The sequence below is a fragment of the Podarcis gaigeae genome, assembly GCF_964106915.1.
Source record: "Podarcis gaigeae genome assembly, chromosome: 11".
Taxonomy (NCBI): Eukaryota; Metazoa; Chordata; class Lepidosauria; order Squamata; family Lacertidae; genus Podarcis; species Podarcis gaigeae.
This window is the reverse complement of record NC_139687.1, coordinates 39,439,169-39,462,107: the sequence shown is the minus strand read 5'-3', so window position 1 is coordinate 39,462,107 and position 22,939 is coordinate 39,439,169. Positions and strand designations below refer to the sequence as shown.

The following is a 22,939-nucleotide window of genomic DNA, read 5'->3' as shown; positions in this document are numbered from 1 at the left end:
TTTAGAAGAAAAAACTTACAACCAGCAAGATTTCATGAACAGATACAGTGGACAGATATCACCACATGCCTGTTAGAGAGCTGGGGCAACCATATGGGTACCAGGGCTTCAGGGGTTTCCATGATGCCAGCAATCTTACTATTGCACCCTTCTGCAACCTGGTGTCCCAAAGACATTGTTGGACAAAAGCTCCCCACGTTCCCAACCATTAGCCATGGTGGCTGGGGCTGATGGGAGTCGTAGTCCAATAACATCTCGAGAGCACCAGGCTGGGGAAGGTTGCCTTACTCCAAAATTAAGGGTTTTGTCCACAATGTTCTTCCCTGCAATTGTTATTAAAAAGACTTCAAATGGAAGCCCTCAAGTTCCTGAATATTAAAAGTTATTAAGGTGGAGAAAAATTCTGAAAGTTACCAATATGGGGAAGGCTATACTATGGTCTCAAGCCATTTATAAGCAACTCCATTCACTGTTGGCATTAGGACTCATTAATTTCATTACTAGTTCATTTAAAAAAAATCACATTCATTTTATTATTCATTCACCAAGGTCACATTCAGTTTTGTACTTAAATTAACATTCGCTCTTTAGTTCACTCTTTTCCTTTTCTTTATATTCACCACCTTTGGCAGCAAGAGGCTGAGTCTGGCAGCTACTCATCTTGGAGGCGTTGTGTAATTCTGGGAAATATCAGCAACAATAAAAATGATCACCAGTGCAGACTGACATTTTTCATGTTCTGGCTTCCATATTCCCTCCCCTAACGTCTAAGAGAGTCTGGGGAGAAAATGAGCAGCTTCTCAGAGACTTTCCAAACTCAGCACTACCACCACAAAGTAAGACAAGACCTTACGACATCTAAATGGTACAAATGGGTATGAATGGTAGTCCCAAAGGGGAATTCCATTCATGCCAATTTGTTCCCTTCTGCATTTGTTTCAGAACTAACAAACATTTCATTCAATGAGCCCCATTCAGTTCATTTTCTTTTTCATGCTGTCTAAAACATCACAGTATTTCAGCTTTGGCCAGCTGGCCTCTTGATTGGTTGTGGAGGAGTGAGTTGCAACATTACAGAGGTGCCCATGGTTGCCAACTGCTGGGGTGGGGGCAGGTCACCTTGTAGTTGCTAAGCTACTACAAAGTACCGGTATGTAGTTCTCCTTTTCTCACACAGATCAAGCAACCTAGCAGCCTGTCGATGCTAAAAAGCCAAAGGAGTGTAAGGTTTAGAGGTTAGCTCCACAGCAACCAAAGGCAATTTTCATTTGAAATACGAGTAGCTTCTTTCCTCAAGTCTCTAGAATTTATTTTTAATTCAGCTACAGAAAAGGGTCATCTCTAGTTTGAACATCATATGTACATATGTGAATAGCATAGCATTCAGATTGATCTCAGGGTGGGAGAGTACAAGATAAAAATATAATGAAAATATGAATTACAAATAAGTAAACAAGTCAGAAATATATAAAAAGGCCAAGCACCTTTCAGCTATGTCTTGCTCAGTGGTCTTAAATGCTTAATAAGATTGCTGTTGAGGAAGATGTAGTCAAAATACATATTTTGCCTTTATATAATTAAAATAGTGTGTATATGTAGATATTTTTATTCATAATAAATTCCTGTATTAGTTATATTTTAACCTTAACTCTTGTTTTATCTATTTGATCATTGTTAAGGACTGTTTTAAGCTTGGTTGTTTCATTCACACAGAAAATATATGCCAGATTTAGGACCATTGGAATACACACACACAACAGATCTATGGGTAGCTAATTACTTCTTTTGTTCTCCTTTTGGAAACATTATTTGTCTCATACTTCACGGCATTATCATTTATTTTCAACTTGGATCTGAAATGCAAGAGATTTGCATTGCTCGGCACTGCTGAGAAAGAATGCATATTCCATAAATTGGTCTTCTAAAGATTAAGAAAAGACATTACCCGTGCTTTGATATTTCTTTTCATTTATGTGTATTTCATGCTCTTCTGTCAGGAGGTTACATTCATTATCTTTTCCATAAGAGCCCTCTGAAACTTTGTTTCGCTTCAATAAAAAACTACAAACCACAGATAGGAAACTTAATTATTACTGTACAGTACAAAGCTTATTGTGCTTGTACAGGCAGAAAGATGGTTACAAGATACTATATTAAGCTAACTCTTGCTTTCAAAAATATCATGGCTTGGAAATACATGCAAATATTATGGCTTGGACAAACTGATGTACATTTAACTTGTGCACATTCAGCTTTATGTGCTTGGCAAAAAGGAGGGGTGGAAAGGGGGCTGACATCCATGGGGATATTTATTTTATTTTATTGGCATTTTCACCCATTGAACCCAATATGTTTTGACTCTACACGGTTTTGGCTTTAGGCCCCATCCCCAGAACTGCAACCCCAGAATAAGTTGAGAGTCGCCTATACCCATTATCTCCGAAACCTTTTGAGAAAGATTGACTGCGCACATGAAAAATGAAATGAAGCAGGCAAGCTAAAGGGAGGGAAACCAAAAGATAAAAAGTACTGATTTGAGTGATAGATCTAAAGAGTGTATTTCATCAAAACATATCAAATGGAACCAACTGGGAAATTAAAAGCAGAGAGGGAAGGAAGCACTTGGAGAGGAACCTCTTTGTGATGACTTGGAACTGAATAGATGGCATGACAACCCAGTACTTCATCACACCTTAGTCATTTTAGCAAAGGTGACAGATATAATGACTTTTGCTCTCCCCTTGGACTTAACGTCAAGGGAACATTAGAAGTCCGTATTTATCAGTGTTTCTAGTAACAGAAGAGAATAACCCCCCGCCCAAGAACTGCTTCTTCCAGCAGTTTGTCACATCCTTCCTCGTGTGACATAACATTTGTCAGATGAACTCAGCCTCTTATGCATTGTTCATAAAACATCCACACACCCTGTTGGCACCAGGGGTGAAGCTGGCCATTGTAGATTCACTCCCCCTGATAAACACTTTGGGGGAGTAAGATTGCACTGGTTAGTTATGACCTCCTTTGGCAGCATGTCTGCTGGCCTTCTACCCCACAGCTGTGCATTTGGTATGGCTGCTTACCCTTCTTGGGGGGTAGGCTGTGGTTGTGGCCTGTTATGAGCTCCCCCTTTAGTATTGGGTGGCAAAAGCCATTTCTCCACAGCCGCCTGTTGGATAGCCCTCCAAGCCTCAAATTTTGAACTGCCCAATCATAGGCAGGCTAGGCGGTGGAGTTAGGAAGTCTTCACTCTAGTCCTCCGAAGGGGAACCTCTGCATGTAAAAATATATAGGGCAGGGCTCCTCTAAGTGAGCAGGAACTCTGGACAATCAGAATACTCACTCCTCTGTACCAACATAGGCCTGCATAGGTTTTAGCACAATTTGGCTTCTAAAGCATGAAAAAAAGAGTAAGAGAGCAATGAGGTTGAAATATGATAAGGGCAGAATATTGAGTTTTTAGTTTCATTAAATATATATATATATATATACCGCTTACATGGCAAAATGGCTTCTAAGCAATTTACACCTATAGAATAAATTATTAGATTCATACATAATCAAAATACACAATAAATCCATTCCATCAATGCATTAAAACATCCTTAATTAAAATGTACAATAAGACAAGCCAGTTAAAAATAATAACATAACAGAAGTTCAAGTTAAGGGGAATGCTTGTCTAAACAGGTGTGTCTTAAACAAAGCCAATATCAATGGGATCACACATATTTCAGTCAGGGAAGGGATTCCACAACATTGGTACCACCAGTGAAAAAGTCCACCTCCAGTGTTCTACTTCATGTTGGGAGGCTCCATGGGTACAGGAGAGTCCCCATTTCAGAAGACAGTGGTGGTAAGTTTAACCAGCTTATCCCCTTTCTCCCCACACCACATATTAGTTTTACATGTTAGTACACTGCCTGAAAGAGGGCTAGAATGGAATATTATTCAAAAGTGAGTGATATTTGTCTCCAATGGTAATTTTGTCTGGTTTTGGTGCTTCTTGGGGGGAAAAAGAAATTGGTATTCATCTCTTGCTACTTCTGGCCCCATCAGCTACAGCTGAACATTCATGGAACAGAATCTTGTACTCTGAAAGAAACCACTTTTGCCTGATACAGGAATAAACTAGTAAGTATATCAGTTGAGAGGTATGCCTGGAAACTTCATTATACAGCTTTCGGCGAATACTGAAGACACACTTCTTTATCCTGGTCTTTGACATCTGTGGTGCATATTTTTAGGACCTGCTTTATTTCTGTAATTTTAAATTATTTTAACTGTTTTTAATACTCTGTTTTATTTGTTGCAACCAGCCCATGACCTGGGGTGAAGGGCAGGTAATAAATTGTAAGAAGAAGAATGTCAATGAAGTGACTATCAGATTGAATGTACTGCACTCAAGAAGTTAATGTGCAAATGTATAGCAAGAAACCAAGATAGGATTAAGATTATTGCTAATTATTAGCAGTAGTAATACTGTTAATTTTCAATTTTTCACAATGGTGCTACATGGCTTGAGAAATTTTGCCTAGGGTAATATTCCACAGTCCTTAACCCCTAGTCCCCTCCCCCAAATTCCAATACACCCCTCCATCCCATTTCAATTTCTGTCGGAGATCCAGCATGCAGTCGTACAGAACAAGCAGTTGTGTGAGAGAAGCTGTGTCAGTCTTGATTTATGTTGCAATGCCAGAATTGAAGGTAGATCAGGAACCTCAAGCATGTAACCTGGCAAACCTCCTTCTTCATACTATGACTAATATGGAATTTCTGATAAACGTCAGCGTGAGAAAACTTTGCCTTGTGAATAATGAATCTAAAGAGAATAAGCACCATAGCTAAAGTTGCAGAGATTTAACAGCACAAATAGGAATTATTACCAATTAGTGTGATTATATTTTGCGCCATGAATGCTGGGCATGAGAGTATAATGTCAATAATTACATTTTCCAGCATTTAAATAGCAGTTTAAAATGATCTACTGAGTCAATACTCTAGGTGAAACTAGAGAAAACCACTGGAATGAAACATGATGAGTTATAAATAAACCTATGGTTTGTGACTTTTTGCCTTAAGGCAAGTAAGATATGTATGAGTTAGAGCCAATAAAAATGGAAGTTCCTCCAGGGCAAACAAGGATAGAGAATGGCTTTAGAGAGAAGAAATCTGTATTGACTTGTAAATAAACATATAGATGAACACACATTTTTTTTCAGTGAAAGGGATTATAACTATTCTTGAGTGCACCATGTGCCCATTTATTGATTTGTGTAAGCACACTGGGCATGAAGATTTTCCCTGTAGGGGAAAAGATAAGTCTCCCTAAAATAGATTTTCTGTTGGCTGCAACGTCTACATTCCATGCTCCCTCCCTTTCTAAGGCATGTATTTTCAAAGGGCAATAGTCACAGTGATTTTGGCTGCACCCTAAACACCAGTGGTGACAAATTTGTGGCCCTCCAGGTGTTGCTGGACTCAAAATCCTATCAGACCCAGCCAGCATGGGATGATAGGAGGTGTAACCCAACCACATCTGGAGGGCTGCTAGTTCCCCATCCCTGCTATATATAATTTCCTGTGGAGTAAGTCTTGTTGAATTCAGTGGGGTTTACATAATTTCGCTGTTAAAGTGTTTTAATGTGGACTGGGTATCCATAGCAGAAAACAAAGAAAGGCCTTTTTTACACCCCTTTTTCACCATGCATTTGCATTCTAACCAACATGGCAGCTGGCTGGTTTTTTTAATGTCTATTCTATAGCAAACAATGTAGCTCGAACCAAGAACATAAGACAAGCCTGCTGGATCAGGCCACCTGGTGCAGCGCCCTGTTCTCACAGCGGCTTGTGGGTTGTTAGCATCCAAAATGCATATGTAAAGGGTTAATTGCAAGAGCTGTAGAACTCTATGATGTCATATACTCTGTGGTAGTTATGGCAGTTGGTACAGTTATGGCAGTTAGTCTTAACAGTTAGAGCAGCAGGTATGTTGTGTTTTGCAGCTGCCTGCCTCAGCGTCAGAGTATCAGTCAGTCTGTAACAGTTTACTCTAAATGAGGCCTATTAGCAATTTAAGTATCACCTACCTGCGTTGTATATTTAATCTGGAACTGAAAGTATACTAAGTAAAAGTATACTAAGTAAAAGTTATATATTATTTTAAACTTGCATAGTTTTTATAGGTGAAAACAGGAGTGCCTGGCATGCTCTGGTCCATGGGGTCATGAAGAGTCGGACATGACTAAACGACTAAACAACAACAGTTTTTATAGGAGGAGAAAAGAGAACTAATTAAAGGGTCAAACGTCCCAGGGCTGACTTCTGCATATCTCTGCAAATGGGAACAAGAGTCTAATTCCCACATGGCTGGCTAAAATGCCCATGGGAAGCCTGCAAGAGCACTCAGCAGCTGGTATTGCTAAACTTCTAAAATACTTTCAAAGTACAAACCATAACACCTCTTTGAGATGCTCATGAATTAAGTCAAGAAAAGTAAAAAGACCATCAAACTCTCCGTAGAAGCAGTAAGTGATAAATCTCTAGAAGGACTTGCTTTTTCTTTCTTTTTTAGTCTGCGACTTCATTATTTCAATTGTCTTTCAGAAACTCTGCCAGGCAAGTAAATCGGTTGCAGGTCAAGACCACAATATAAAAGAAAATCAGATATTTTTATCAAAATATGTTGTCACTGGAATATTTTTTTTCTGTTGATCTTTATGATTTAGTGTCTGCAGTGATTGCAGTACCACTTTGACTTTTCCTGACCTGGTGACTATCCATAGGCCAATTCATTAGGAATATCTCCCAGCACATCCTCCATCAAAAAAGGATGTGCTCTATCATATAGCACAGTGATGTCCAACAGATCAATTGTGATCTACTGGTCGATCGCAGGGTGTCCCTGGTCGATCATGGTTGATTGCGGGAACCTGCTCTCCTCCCCCAAAAAGCGAAACAACTTTGGCTCAAAGTCCCCCCCCCCCAAAAAAAGCTCAGCAACTCTGGTCAATCCAATGGGTAGATCACTGCCAGGTTTTTTTATAGTGGGAGTAAATCACAGTCCCTTGGAAGTTGGACGTGCCTGATAGCACATTGATTTCACTGTTCAAGATGCAATTCACAATGGACTTGTGCTTGTTATTGGCATATACAATACAGCAGTCCCATAAATCACATATCTAAGATTACTGTGTCTCTGTATATGAAATATATAAATTTGAAAAATAGTTACAAATCACAGGATACAGCATAGTAGTAGTAGTAGTAGTAGTAATAATAATAATAATAATAATAATAATAATAATAATAATAAATTTATTATTTAAACCCCACCCATCTGGCTGAGTTTCCCCAGCTACTCTGGGCGGCTCCCAATCAAGTGTTAAAAACAGTACAGCGTTACATATTAAAAACTTCCCTGATATAGGTATAGGATATGGCACAGACCAACCCCCCAGCACATAACCCGGGTGCTTAAAAGCTTAAAAACTTGCTCTGGCTGCCCGTATGTTACTGGGTCAAGTTCAGGATTCTTTATTACTTGGGTCCAGGGTACCCAATTTCATCTTACCCTGCCCTATCGCTGAAATCTTCAGAGGTGTTTTTGTTAGTGGTCTAACCATGCCTCAGATGTACAGCACATATCTACCAGGAGCCATGCATTAAGAATTATGGGGCTGACTCTATGGAACTTCCTCCCAGCTGAGATAAGTCTGCCCCACACCCTATTGAACTTCAGATGTTCTACAAAGACCAGGCATTCTAAGTCAAATTATGCCTATCTGATGTTTTCACCTGTGTTTTTTCTTGTTTTAAACACTGTGTTGCTTGACTGGTGCATTGTTTTATTTAAGGTTTTGCAGCAGCAGTTGGGCAATAAGCACAGGGTGGTGTTTCACACCTGGTTTCCCAGTGGCTAGCATCGCTGCCACTTACCAAGAGGGGCAGGGGCAGGGCACAGGGAGCACAGTGCAGGCATGGCAGCGGAGCTAATCTGACTCTTGAACCTGAGCCACATTGAACACTGCACTCTGCGCCTCACCTCTCCCTCTCAGGAAGCATCACCAATGCTCACTTTCAGGAAGACAGGTGTGCAGCACCAAACCACCCGCTGCAGCTGTTCTTCTGCAAACCATTTTGTGACCATTCATCACAGAAAGCTGTCCATAAATATTGGAAATTAAATAAATGTTGCACTGCCTGAGGCAGTCCCACTTTAGCTATTTTGCCAGCATATCACTGGTGTATCTGTCATGTCCAAAAAATACTATATGAGCATTCATATCCATCAACAATGGTCATTCTATTATACTAATATCAAGTGTCTTTAAACCCCCTTCAGAAATTAGTTTTGTGTGTGAACTGGGGGAGTGGTGGTAATCAAGAAAAAGCCCAGGAAGGAAATTTTGCCACAGAAATTATTTAATTCTTACACTTGGCAAGGGGCATTTGAGATTGTTAATTAACAATAGTGTGCTTGCAAATCATTGAAGACACTTTTGTCTCCAGGAATGTCCAGGAGTTTTCTGGACCAGATTTAACCATATTAGAATGGCAGCAAAATCACATATCAAAGCTACTGCTTTACTGCTCCCCCTCCCTCTTGCTCCATTCCTACTCTCAACTTCAGCTTGCTAAAAATTATGGCCAGCTAAGGTTCAGGGAGTTTATGATGCGATTATTAGCAATCATCATAGAATGCGTGGCTCCGTGTCAAAGAGGAGCACAAAGAAGAATGACCAAGAAATAAAAATTGCAGTGAGAAGCAATTAAGAGTCCAGAAATAATTTGTTTTCAATTGCAGAGCTGGGAGATGGCAGGTCTTTTCATTCTTCCAGCTTTTCCCCACAATATTATTGTGCACCAAACTAGATGAGACATTAATCAAGTGATTGGTTTTTGCATTAGCAGTCAAAGTGGCAGCAGAGGGCAGGCGGAGAGATCTGAAGCAGGACTGTAACATTGGAGGAGGGAGTTTTAATCATTTGCCACTGCCATGGCCCTGATCCAGATTGCCCCTCCTGCCACAGCTGCTTTTTGCATTGATTGAGAGGCTCCCACCGAAACCTTCACTTGCAATATTATGAATTCAGCAGCAAAACTATTGCCTTCTTGTTCACTAACACTATGTCTCATGATTTTTATTTCATTCTTATTTTTTTACTCATGCACATTTCTGCCCTGCATGATTCTAAAGCCTTGGGAGTCATTTCCAGTAATTTAAAACCCACACAGATATAAAATTTTCTATAAACATGGGACAAAAGCACAAAACACCAATTCATCTTTATTGTCTTTTCCCTTCCCACCAACTATGAGAACTTTAGACCACACTTTAAAAATTCTTAGATGCTGGCAAATCCCTAGGGGAAATAAATTCGGCCATTGACAGCAGCTGCCAAGAACATTTCTCTATAATGTCCTTGCTGTCTGCATGTGGCACACAGCTAATAAATCGAAGAAAGATATCCAGGTTATAGTTTGATGGAATTGTCAACACAACAGTAGAAGTAACTACAAGAACTAATAATGCCCTGGTCAGTAATAGTGGTACTTCCTGTAGGAAATAAGGCCCACCTGGTCATTAAACAGACTGTGGCATCTTTTGAAGCTCAGTCTTGCTCATTCATTGGGTTGTGTCCTATGCTAGTCCTACTCAGAGTAGACCTATTGAAATTAATGAGCCTAGGTTACTTATGCTTTTAATTTCAATGGGTCTAATTTGAATTGGGCTAGAGCTAGATACAGCCAATAGATCCAAATGTTGTAAGCTATGTGGTGCTCAATTTCAGCCATGCTGTTTGTCTTATTACCACCACCACCCACTTAACAGGTAGGAATAAAGCAGGGTGGTTGTGGATTGGGCTCCTTAAAATCCCCATAATGGCCTCTTGAAAACCAAGCTTTCTTTTCTAGAAAGCTTCTCCAATTTTGGTTCCAAATCAGCAAAATACGAGCCAGAGTTCTCCTTCTTTTTCTGCTCGACATAAAAAGAACACCGAGTTTCCTTTTGTATATATATTGCAGTTGTCATTTTGCAATCATGACAGCTGAAAGCCAAAATGTGCACTCCTTCATCAAAACTCTCAGATGAAAATGGAGCTTTTGGCCATATTCACCCCTCGGGAAAAGAGGCTGTAGGGTAATAACGGATTCTCATTATGTAGTAAATATTTCAAGACTTAGCCATTGCATAGCCATCAAAGGAAGACATTAAAGTGATAAGCAAGGCTAATGCTCCTGCGTTAAGAGCCCCTTTCATAGTAGCCCAAGATTTTAATGCAGTATCCTATCAGCTTGGCAAAGGGACTCTGGATTGAATCTGTGACACATCTATAAAGTTGTACCGCTATATTCTAGAGAAGCATATTGAGATGTATCATCCTAATTACAGAATAACATAACTGAAATACCCCATTCACAAAGGCCAAGTCCTCAACATTGAGCCAAAGCAAATGTATACCCAGCTTTTTTTAATCATACTCTCCTTTTGAATTTATGGATACAGGAGTGGCAAGGACCCTAATGTTTTCAGCTGATGTCAGGAATCATATCCATAAGTTATGGCAGCAACTTTATCAACTAGTCAATGTCAACTAGTATTACTTCCAAGGTAAGCTTCTCCAAGTAGGGCTGGGAATGTCTCCTGCTGCCAGAAACACTGGATAACTACTATTGACTATTACAGTGGTACCTCGGGTTAAGTACTTAATTCGTTCTGGAGGTCCGTTCTTAACCTGAAGCTGTTCTTAACCTGAAGCACCACTTTAGCTAATGGGGCCTCCTGCTACCGCCGCACCGCCGGAGCACGATTTCTGTTCTCATCCTAATGCAAAGTTCTTAACCTGAGGTAATACTTCTGGGTTAGTGGAGTCTGTAACCTGAAGCGTATATTAACCTGAAGCGTATGTACCAGTAACCCACTGTATACTGAATGAATGAATGAATGAATGAATGAATGAATGAATCTTTATTGCTAAAAGCTATAAGCCGTCACAACTGGTCACAATGAGTAGAAATATATTTATAATGCTGGGGGACCTCTGCTATCCCAGATGAGGAATTGAAATGTTAAAAGAAAAAAAGAATCTGGCATGTGAGAGTTGAATGACATTGCAAACCAGATTAATTTCAAGCCACATTGTGGGACTTCATATCGTACACCAATGCAGAACAATTATAGCAAACTTTGCAACCTGAATTATTGGACATTTGGAGTATCTGATCCTTCCTTTTTCAAAATATCTTCATTCAATTGGTGCTTGTTGGCACCCTTGACAAATATGGAAGCCAACAAATCAAAAGAGAGGTATATGACCTCTTTTGTTGTTGTGTTGCTATATTTTGTATTTCACCTTTGAGGACTTTTTGCTTTCTGAATCTTTTTTGCTTATCTGACCACATGTTGCTTACAGATGTTTGGCCAAGCCACCTTAATTCCTAGCACTAAACAAAAACAGAAAGGCTTTATGCAGGGCTAGGGGATAATCTGATTCTGTCACACGCAGGAAGGCCAGTTTTGAATACATTTCAAACTAACTCATGTGACTAGTATATCTTTCCAAAAGATTAATGCCTTATTGTTATTCTACCACCCTTCCTACGCAAAGGAGCCATGGTGAAGTTCCAGCATGAGCTTTAAAAATGTTCTGACTTGCCCAAACTATTTCCAATATGTAGATTATATGAAGAGGTATCATAGCTTAGTGGCAGAGCATCTGACTTGCATGCAAAAGGTCCCAGGTAGAGTCCCCAGAAAGCTGGGCTGGGAATGTCTCCTCTCTGAAACCCTGGAGAGCTGTGCTACTCAGTGCTGACAATGCTAACCTAGATTATCCTGCTCAATATAAGGCAGCTCCCTTTGTTTTCAGTTTGTTTGCAATCAAATTGGAGACGAGTAAGCATAAGTCTCCCATGAAGCAAACATGTTAAGCTGAAAGTTAGGGTTTTACTTTCCCATTCTCATTGGTCACAGCTCTTGAGTATGGCAGCTTCTCCGCTACCATCTGTCTGTGGATTAATACCAGACACAGGAAATGCCAAGATTGACATAGGCACAGACTCGGTTACATCTAGTACTGCCAGCTGTCATTAGCAATATACTGAGCTAGAGAGACCTTTCATCTGATTGACTGGCAGTTCGATCTCAATGATTTGTAGTTGGTGCACCTGCTCTTACAATGCATCTGCAACTCTGGCATCACATCATACATTGCAAGATGTTACTCAACCACAACAGTCAGTACAATACTTTTCAAGTACATATGCTGGTGAAGCAAGCAAGTGCAGAATAATGGTTATTTTTAGTGAAATTAGCTATCCATTCAAATTCAGTATAGTTCTCTTTCCAAAGAATAAGAGACAAGAAGATTATCTGCGATAATGATAAAAGGAGATGTTTTCTTTACAACGTTCCGGGGGGGGGGGGGGATTCTGAGCACTAAATAGCTAAGCTGTAACCTTTTGTTTCTTTTTTATTCCAAGTCACATAGTCTATAGGGGACAATTGCTGGCAGGCATATGTATTTTTGTATTATATCCATAATACCCATTAGAAAATCCATACAGTAATACAGTAGGCCCTTATAGAGACAGTGGCTTGAATTTGCATTTGAAAACATAAGCAACACAGTGACCATCCAGCTACTATTTTGTTTCATATTAAGACAATTAACAATTTGATGCAAAACAAAGACAAAAAAGCAAACTATAGCTGGAAATGTGATGATGCCTGCTTGAGTTTGTAGAAAGAGACATTAAGCCTCTCTTTCTCTATATGTTTTAAGAGCTGGAAGTAATCATTAGAAGACATATTGTCCAACCCCCTGCTCAAAGCAGAAATCTAGCAACTAGTATCCAACCTTTGAGTCTTTCCCTCAGTTCCTGTCTTTTAGCACACAAGTACATAATTCAGTATTAATATTGTATCTCCTCTTGAAACTCAGCTTGCAAGGTCATGCCAAAGCAATGTACATGGCGAAATTGTGCATGCTGCACATTGTTGTTGACTGTGTTTCTACACTGAAACCTAACTGAGCAATGTACATAAAAAGAGCTGAAGGCAACTATTAGTATTATAACTGTCTGAATCACTTCTGAGAATCTTTGCTAGTCTTTGAAATGTTTTGTTTTCCTTCCAACCCCTTGAAATTTTGTTTTATCAACTTTTTGGCAGTCTAGAAGTAGAATCGTGGAATTGTAGAGTTGGAAGGTACCCATGGTCATCTAGTCAAACACCTGCAATGCAGGAAAAAGCAGACATAGAAAATATGAAGGTAGCTCAGTCAATATCTTAACAATGAGTTTTCAGCCCAAGTAGAAAGGTCACAGTTAGCATTCAGATGGGAGCCTATCGGTCCCTTATATAGCAGCTGGCATACTGTCCTCTGTCCACCCACATGAAGCAGAGTAAACAATAGATTATCAGCCCTGGCAAACTACCATGCTGGCACAGAGGGTATGAAATATGCTTCCAGATTTCTACTTTGAGATCCCTGGCACTGTATAGGAACCTCCAATATTGCATGGGATTTTGCTTTGGTGATAACATCTGGGCTTAGACTTAGACTTAAGATGACTTAGACTATTGACTATTGAAGCCCAGTATTATCTTCTACGGAGTATCAGGGTCTTTCAACCCTGATACTTTGAGATCTGTTTTTCAAACTGGAAGCTCCAGGGACTGAACCTGAGGGCTGCTACATGAAATGATGAAGTCTGCCACCAGGCAACAACCTAATCTTTTTTTTCTTTTCTTTTCTTGCCTCAACAATTCCACATGAGGAGGAACCTTTAAATTCACTGTGAGCTTTACTTTAGGCAAAATATTAATGGCAATTCAACTTTTACTGTATATTCCTATTATTTCCTCAAAGGCTGAAAAGGAAACTAGCTTTCCCTTGAATCTTAATGACTGGGTGAAAACTGTTGGACGAATCATGAAGAAGCAGAAGGGACAACCGTTTCCCCCAACTTTTTAAAGTTGCACCACATATAGAAATTCAACATATGCAGTTTTTCCAACATAGATATGCTATGGTAGGAAAGGTGCACCTTTTGAACTTCTGCCTGTTGCATGAAGCGGCTTGTTTTTTTAAAGAGCTTATGTTAGTGAAGAAGAAGAGTTTGGATTTGATATCCCACCTTTCACTCCTTTTAAGGAGTCTCAAAGCTAACATTCTCCTTTCCCTTCCTCCTCCACAACAAACACTCCGTGAGGTGAGTGGGGCTGAGAGACTTCAAAGTGTGACTGGCCCAAGGTCACCCAGCAGCTGCATGTGGAGGAGCGGAGACGTGAACCCCATTCCCCAGATTACGAGACTACCGCTCTTAACCACTACACCACACTGGCTCTCAGTGAAAGGATGGCAGTCAGGTGACAGCAGCCATTCATTTTCAAAGATTCACTTTTTTCATTGTCTTGGCTGTTCAGAGGCATTGATAACAGAGGTTGTACAGAGTTCCTTGATGGTGATCTGTTACTCTGCTGCTTCTCCCCAGTGCAATATTATGGGCTACAGAGACAATTAATTGGCCATTTCACAAGGCAATCTGATTGTGTGAACTGTTTCTCATTCTGTCCCATCCATTCATCGTATTCTCTTGCCCCAAAGAAAGCTTTAAAAATGTAATGCTAACCGATAAATCTTTTTATAATAGGATGTAGAGCCTATACTCTAATGAACAGATGTGAAAAATTACATGTTCCAGTGATGAAATAAATTGCCCTATTAACAGCTTAATCTTATTTCATCAATATTTGATTTGTAGCAATCACTGAGAATAAATGTGCCCATAAGCTCAGTGATTTTAAATTCCAACCCACAGTGCTACGTCCACTTTTTTCTGCATTGTTACCACTTACACTCTTAGACAGAAAGTATTTTAAAGAAACAAAGTACTTTGACTCTAAAAAGTTTGTTTCGTGTAATAGTTCTACAACAACTATAGAACATTTTATATTTGAGTTCATAAGCACACACTAAAGATAAAGCCAGTGGTGTGTGAAATATTCATAGGTGGAATCTTGGCTCTGTTGAGCTTAACAGCTAACCTTGAAGTTAAAGGTAAAGGTAAAGGTACCCCTGCCTGTACGGGCCAGTCTTGACAGACTCTGGGGTTGTGCGCCCATCTCACTCAAGAGGCCAGGGGCCAGCGCTGTCCGGAGTCACTTCCGGGTCACGTGGCCAGCGTGACAAAGCTGCATCTGGCGAGCCAGAGCCGCACACGGAAACGCCGTTTACCTTCCCGCTGGTAAGCGGTCCCTATTTATCTACTTGCACCCGGAGGTGCTTTCGAACTGCTAGGTTGGCAGGCGCTGGGACCGAGCAGTGGGAGCGCACCCCGCCGCAGGGATTCGAACCACCGACCTTTCGATCGGCAAGTCCTAGGCACTGAGGCTTTAACCCACAGCGCCACCTGCGTCCCAACAACCTTGAAGTTACCTTAGTCTTACTACAAGAAAGTGAAATATCATAACATGGTGACCCCAGAATGGGCATTTTCTGCTATTGACCATGTACTTTGGAATGCCACTCACTCTACCCTACGTGAAGCAACAACCAACAGTTGTTTTACATGTCTTGTGAAGACCAGTCTATTTGTCAAGCTTTCCCTGACCCATAAGATTGGGCCTTGTTTTATGTCAAAATTGGTGTCAGATGCAGCAATAAAGAATGCAGATCTCTCTTGTCAGTGAAATTAACTAATTATTCAAGGAAATGAACATACAACAGCCCAGTGGTCTCAGCAACATTCCTCAGCAGGTCTTGTCCCTATGGAGCAGTTGCCAGTTTCTATGCTTTTATACTATTGCTTCCACGCCTCTCTAAGGCTCCTCCTCTCCTGGATGTTTCCCAAGCAGTCTCATACTGCACATGCACACCTCTGACCTCTGTTCTGCTCTTCTCATTGCTCTGTGAGTTCTTGGAGACCAGGGGGGAGGGGAGCTTGTTGCAGCAACAGAGGGAAGGTCTCTGGATTCTTCAGCAATTCCTTGACCACCCTCTCTTCTGCTTCAGCTTTGGAGTCTGAACTGCTCCCTGTCACAGGCTCTTCCTGCTCACTCAACCCTGTCACCCCTTCAGCACTTCCAGTCTTCTTCCTCTGACCTCTCTTCAGTGTCCCACCAGCAATCCCCTGCTCTTAGCTTTCCTCCTCTGGGGGTTCCCTGGCTGGTTCCTCCTACCACTCTTCTTCATCCAGCCAGTTCCTGACATTTTATGTGTTGAAGTTTCCTGAATTCCTGTTATTATTTTTCTATGCTTTTATACTATTGCTTAAATGGGTTTTCTGTTTTGCTTTTGCTGTTGTTTTATACTATGCACTTAGAGATTTTTGAAAGGTTGAGCATTTTATAAATGCTTTTAAATTTAAAAATAAAAAATAAAAACTGGAAATGATAGATGAAAGGAGGCCTTGCTGAAATCAGCTGATGAAACTGAGAAAGTCACACACTCTGCTAATCAATTTTCAGTATAACGATTAAGGAACACATTCTACTCTTTGCTCAAATCCCAAGTGTTGTAATCTTACGTACATACCATTCATGTTGATGGAGCTTGTATAGCAGAAGTTCCCGATGGATCATATCCAACAGCTTTCTAATGAGCACATCAGGTGATATGAAAAATGAAAATGAAAAAGCTTAATTGGCTGAGAAGCGTTAGGAAGTGAACACATATTCATGGATAACAAAGATAATAATACAGCTCTGAATAAAGAACTGCTTAATGGCAGGATACTCTGAACACAAAGGATGCCATTAAATTGAGATCAAGGGTGTTATAAACATGTACTTATTTAAGGTTTATTATTGTGTAGATGCATTGCAGTTGCAGGGACCACAGAAGTTTACATCAATATGTAAAAGCTTTTTACTTTCAGGGCTTATTAAAAAGAGAGGAGGGGAACTTTTTTGTTTAAAGGAATAATTTGAATATCTGAAATTTGATGTTTAAATATTCAGGAGCTTCATCGGTTGAACTTTCTAAAACTACCAAAATAAACATTTTATCTCATTTTATTAAAGAAGTCTAGGCTAACATCACATCCATTTGAAAAACCAACCAATATATCCATATCCAAAGACAAGAGACCTACTTAGAGGGGAGGAATGGACAAGCCAGAGATCTCTGAGGTTATCTTTGTGGGTGGGTGTATATTGCAGGTGCTGGCTGCATATTGCACTCACTTAAGTCCTTTGTTATTGCTCTTGGCCATCCTTTGACTCTGGTTTTTGGACCTTTCTGTGGAAGGTCTATTCTGTATTATGTATTCTAATCATAATTTTCCTTTAAGGTTGCTGCTTTAACCTCTCTTTATTCCTTAGGTTTACTCCATTTATCTGGTTTTCATTCTTAGTGCATCCTGACCTTGCTATGGTTACTAATGGTTGCCGTATTCAGAGCCAGGAAGGAATTTGCCTGTAGACAAATTGGTCGGTCTAGAGGTTTTGCCTTCCTCATAGCAAATCATCACAACTTTGGGCAGTTAAGGCATTGGGTGGAATCCTAGTCTTCAAGCTTTGGGGTAAAGTGGTACAGCACCCTGCCCTGAACCAGGGCGTAATCAGGGTACCCTGTTAGAGGGGTCTCGGTGGAAGCTTTTGTCCAGAAGTGAAGCATGGGGACAGATGGGCCATAGAGCTTCTGGTGGCATCCTTAGGACAATGACCTCAGTAGATCAACACCTTGGAGGAGGCCACATTCCTTGGCACGACACTGAAGTGGTTTCAGCCCTCTGGCAGGAGGCTAAAATGGATATTCACCCAATGCCTGAGCCAAAATTCCACCTACACCTGTAATCAATAAAGTTGTGGCCATTTTTAATCCAGCTCATTCTCTGTTTGAGTTTATTCTATCATGCCTCACATTACTCACTGCACAGGGAAGGGTGGCACTGTGACTGGTACTACAATCACGTTATTCTTGTTTTGGATGCATTTGTCATGATGTTTCACATAACCCAATGTATTTTAGGAGCACTGTATGTTTTCTAAAACTGAGACAACTACGGTACATAACACATAGTTGAGCGAATCACTTCGTTGACTAATTCCTGCATACGGTTATTATTTTTACAGCTTAAAGTAGAATTTCTTCTTCCTGCTGTTTGCTTAGTCATCCATGAGGAAGCCTTTAACCTGAAATGCAACATGCACCTCTAAGGCTCTCCCTCTTTTCCGGGCTTCTTGAAATTGAGCACTCTCAGGCCCTTTGTTGACAAATTTATATTGCTCTTTTCTAACCTCTCCCTCTAGTGGCAGGAAGGAATTAAATTGATTTGTTCTAGGAGGATCATAAATAAATTATCTAGGTATTTGGCACTAAATATTCATGAGGTTCAATTTTTGATATGAAACGTTGGCTTAAGATTGCTTTCTGTGTTTGGGGGGAATTGTTTGTTGTCCTGATATGATGCTGCTTTGGAATCACTCTGAAAACTTTTTCCCCTTTACTACATGATCCCACTCAATCAGAGATCATGCAGAGAACAGGATGTCATGACATCACATGACGGCATCCCTAAGATCAAACAAAACTCTCCCATAACTATGACTCTTAATAAGGGAACAGTCCCTTCTGCCCAGGCAATTGCTTGATGCTCCTTGCCAAGCACTGTAGTGACAGTTTCATTGCCTACCAGCAGGATCCAATGGAGCTCTCATCACTTGTGGCTGCACTTGACTAGTTGGGGCATAACGCAACTGCGCATCCCTTTAATAGGAACGCAGTGCAGGTAAACAGCATTCATAGCCAGACAGATTCCCAAATCATAGGCGCATACCAAACAACTTTATAGCCAGACTACTTTTCTATACTTTTCTAGTATTGTCATGCTTTGACTGGCAACAGCTCTCCATGGTCCTGGATAGAGATATTTTGCATCATCTACAGATCCCTCTAATTGTAGGTAGCAGAATTTGAACATGGAAGCTTCTATGTGGAGGAAATATGTCCTAATGCTGACCAATGAGTTTCACTGCATTATTTCAATGCATTCTTTTTAACGGGATGTGACTTCAGATGTGCCATTCACAATCACCAATGCCCATTGGATCAGGGGAGAGAACACTGGCCGAGTTACATCCACAAGAGGAGCATATTCCTTCTTCCAAACACTCACTTTTTTGTAATTTGTGTTGCAGTCTTTTAAATGAAATTATAAAATAGGAAAAATCAACAAAAGAAGAAAATAATTGAGTGTGGTCAAGTATAAGCCATTGTATAAGGAACTGGAATACTCTGTTAGCGCTGCTCATTATATAGTTAATAAAATAATAACTGTAAGAATAGTAAAAAAAGAAAGGGGGGAAACCACCCAAGGGTGGGTGTACAGCGTGTGTTGTTTTTGGTGGGGTGGCTATATATTATATTTCTATCTATCTATTAATTGCCCCTTTAAGGTCAGCACTAGAATTTTACTCTACTAGGTGGCTGGCTAATAGTAATGGAGTAAAATAGTTCAACTGGATAGATAGATAGATAGATAGATAGATAGATAGATAGATAGATAGATATTATAAATAATAGTACTAAATTAACCTTCCTAATAATCATAAATTAATTAACCTAATGCATCACCTGTATTAATTTGATAGAAGAAACTAATGAAGTTGCCTGTATCCACAGCTGGCAACACCCTCCTCAACCATTACTGAAGAATAAAAACTATGCACAACTAACGATTAACATTGTTTCCCCAGTTTAATGTCTACTCCCAGTTTATTTACATTGTTGTTTTCAAACTCTTTCTGTCTTTCAGGTAAACAGTGTAAGCACAACCAGAAGCTGCACCAGAAGTTCACATTACACTGCTTGAAGAAGGAACATATGTTCTCAAGTAAACTTAGTGCTGTACAAAAAGAAATGCCTTTTTTTTTGCAATGTAACAAGCTTTATTAATAGTCTTACAATGCATTACATATATATAGTACATCTCGTAGAGTAAATTGAAAAAGAAATGCCTATTTAAAACTCTGCATTTATTTTCCCCAGCTGTTCTCAATAACTACATCCCCTGGAAATTACAGGCATAGCTAGTCAAAGATGGAAGCATATATCCCAATGCAGAGTTCATTTTGTCCATGCAACCAGGGTCCATGACATGTATATCTCTATGGAGCAGACACCTAATGCACATAAATAATTTCAGATATCCTATTGATACTACTTGTCAGGCTCCCATCCCAAATCACTATGTCAGCAACTTTTACTGGTAAGCAAGGAAGAGTTCTTTATTCAGGCTAAGAGCAGTACAGGCTCAGTAGGAAACACAAGGCCAGAAGTCAAGATTCCAAGATTCAAGAACAAAGAAAGAGGCTCATAATGGGAGCTTTGAAGCTGTCTTGACAGTTGACATGTTTCTCCTCCCAAGCTTTTAAAGATGTGGTAGAGTGAGCTCCCTCACGGGACACGCTCACCCTATAAATATGCTGTACATGCGCTCAATCAGGGCAGATGCACCTGGTCCCACCTGTGAAGACAGCACCTGGTTCACAATGACAACTGTATCTTGCCCTCTGCCTCCAGCTCCTGTGCCACTTCCTCCTGTTCAGTCCCTAGTCAAAGTCCTCCCCATCCCTGGATAAGGCAGAGGAGCCAGCCAATCTGCTTCTCTCTCTCTGACATCTAGAGTGACAAAGAGAAGACATCTCTTTTTTGAACCTGGATTCCAGCCCCCCATCTGTACATTTCCTTCCTATTCCTCCTGGTCTGTGTGAGCCTGATGGAGCTGAAGGGCACATGACACTTATGGATGTTTACTGTATGGACATTTAGGTGCACTCTTTCTAAAGCATTTGTTACTGCTTCCATCTGCCCAATAAAAGGCATACAAAGCTTCTGCTGAGGCAATATTGCCTTACTTTGCAAAACTTTGATATGTATAAGATGCACAATTTTGAGGTGTACAAGTCACAACTCAATATTCCTTTTAAATTCTCTAGCGAACTAATAGATAAATGTGAAGACACAATTTTAAAAGTCAACTGTTGTTCATCAGCTATGACACATTTGTCAAACCTGTAATTTCCCCAATACTTACTATTTTAGTTGTTGGCAATATATGATGAAGCTAACATATGCATTATATTTTAGCACATTTTAGTTTGAGGATTTCACTTCTCTTCACAGTACACATCGCATGCATCTGACTCACTTTGACTAGAATAAGTACTTCCTTTAGAGAAAATGGAGCAGATCATTGGCTTGATTGCTCATGGAAGTGAAGTTTTTTCCAATAAAAATATTGTGCAATTGAGTTAAGGACATTCCTTTTTCTGTACAGTAAAGGAAAATGATTGCCATAATAGTATTACTCACCTGACAAATCAGATTTGGTCCTGAATAACTGATTGAGAATCATTATATTTCAAACAAAAGGAAACAAATGACATTTTCCTGAATATTACACTGTGGCCAGAAATAAATTGTATATGAGTCAGGATTTGAATTTAGAGAAATCAATTGGCAAACCAAACTGTTACGAACTAAGAGCCAATTCATATATCCAGCATGCATACTTGCAGTTCTTCACACTCTCCTAGAGAAGCCCACCTAGTGCCCACACTGCTGTCTTTTGGATATCAGATTAAGACATTTCTGTTTTTCCTTGGTTTGTAGACAGTGTTAGCGATACCCAAAGTAGATCCATTGAAATTATTGGGCATGACTAACTGAGGTTCATTAATTTCAGTTGGATATATTCTAAGAATTTAGCTGGATAAATCTCCCACTTTTAAATCCTCGCAGTACGGTTGGTGGTTTTAATGTATAGAATTTATTAGTGTTTTAGTTCTGCACACAATATAATGTTCTGTTGTGTTGGTTCTGTATTGCTATATTAGTTGTCTCTTAAGTTTATTGTAACTTGATAGGACTTACTTCTGAGTAAATGTGGATCAGGCTCCAATCTGATGGGTATTTTGAAATTTGCTATCTGTTCAACTCTAATGAAGTGGGTTGCTCCCCTTATAAGGAGATATGTCTATAGAGCTTTCCTCTCCTGGGAAGTATATATCATGGGTGCTCAATGAAAACATTACCACTCCACCTTAAAATATCTAAAGGACTGTCACATGTAAGATGGAGCAAACTTGTTTTCTCCTGCTCTGGATGGTAGGACCCAAACCAATGGCTTCAAGTTACAAGAAGGGAGATTCTGACTAAGCATCAGGAAGAACTTTCTGACAGTAAGAGCTGTTTGACAGTGGAATGGACTCCCTTGGAAGGTGGTGAACTCTCCTTCCTTGGAAGTTTTTAAGCAGAGGTTGGATGACGATATATCATGGTTGCTTTAGTTGAGATTCTTGCTTTGCAGGGGGTTGGACTAGATGACACTTGGGGTACCTTCCAACTCTATGAGTCTATGATTCTATGATTACATACATATCCTGCCTTTCTTCCAAAGAGTTCAGGACAGCATACATGTTTCCCTTTCCTTCTTCCTCACTTCCCATTTTAACCTAACAACAAACTCTGAGTGAGAGGGGCTGGTCCCAGGTCACCCAGCGAGTTTTGCAGCTTAGTGGCGAATGTGATTTGACTCAGTTTCCCCAGTTTCAGTTTGACACTCTAATCACTGTACCTCACTGGTTCTTAATCACTTGGACTGAAGTGACAGTCAAGATGTTCAGGTCTTGTTATTAAAGAACTTGGAACAGCAGTAAAGAAAATGCCCTAAATATATTTTACTTTGGGGTAAAGGGAGAGGAAGACCAGATATAAACTATAAACTGTAAAAGGCACAACAAATCTCTTCTAGAGAATTCCAATATTACAATTTAAAATATTAATATTTGAGCCTCTTGCAGGCTTTCTAAAATAACTCTATAGGGAAGCTAGTTTCTGTTATTATTTCTTTCCCAAAGGCATGCATTCCAACATTTATGGAAGTTAATTTTCTAGACTGAATGGCCGCACAATCACAAATGAGTTCC

At 39.9% G+C, this 22,939-nt stretch overlaps 1 long non-coding RNA gene across 2 annotated transcripts; it reads right to left on the bottom strand.

The window, feature by feature from the left end:
- Positions 1–514: 514 nt before the first annotated feature.
- LOC310827560 lies at positions 515–21,415 on the bottom strand. Of its 2 annotated transcripts, XR_014556412.1 has the most exons (5): positions 21,324–21,415; positions 16,542–16,601; positions 3,341–3,388; positions 1,946–2,061; positions 515–680 (listed from the first exon to the last, which is right to left on the bottom strand). It is a non-coding gene; the product is annotated as an uncharacterized lncRNA (long non-coding RNA). The 2 variants fall into 2 exon arrangements; XR_014556413.1 differs by lacking the exon at positions 1,946–2,061.
- Positions 21,416–22,939: the final 1,524 nt, after the last annotated feature.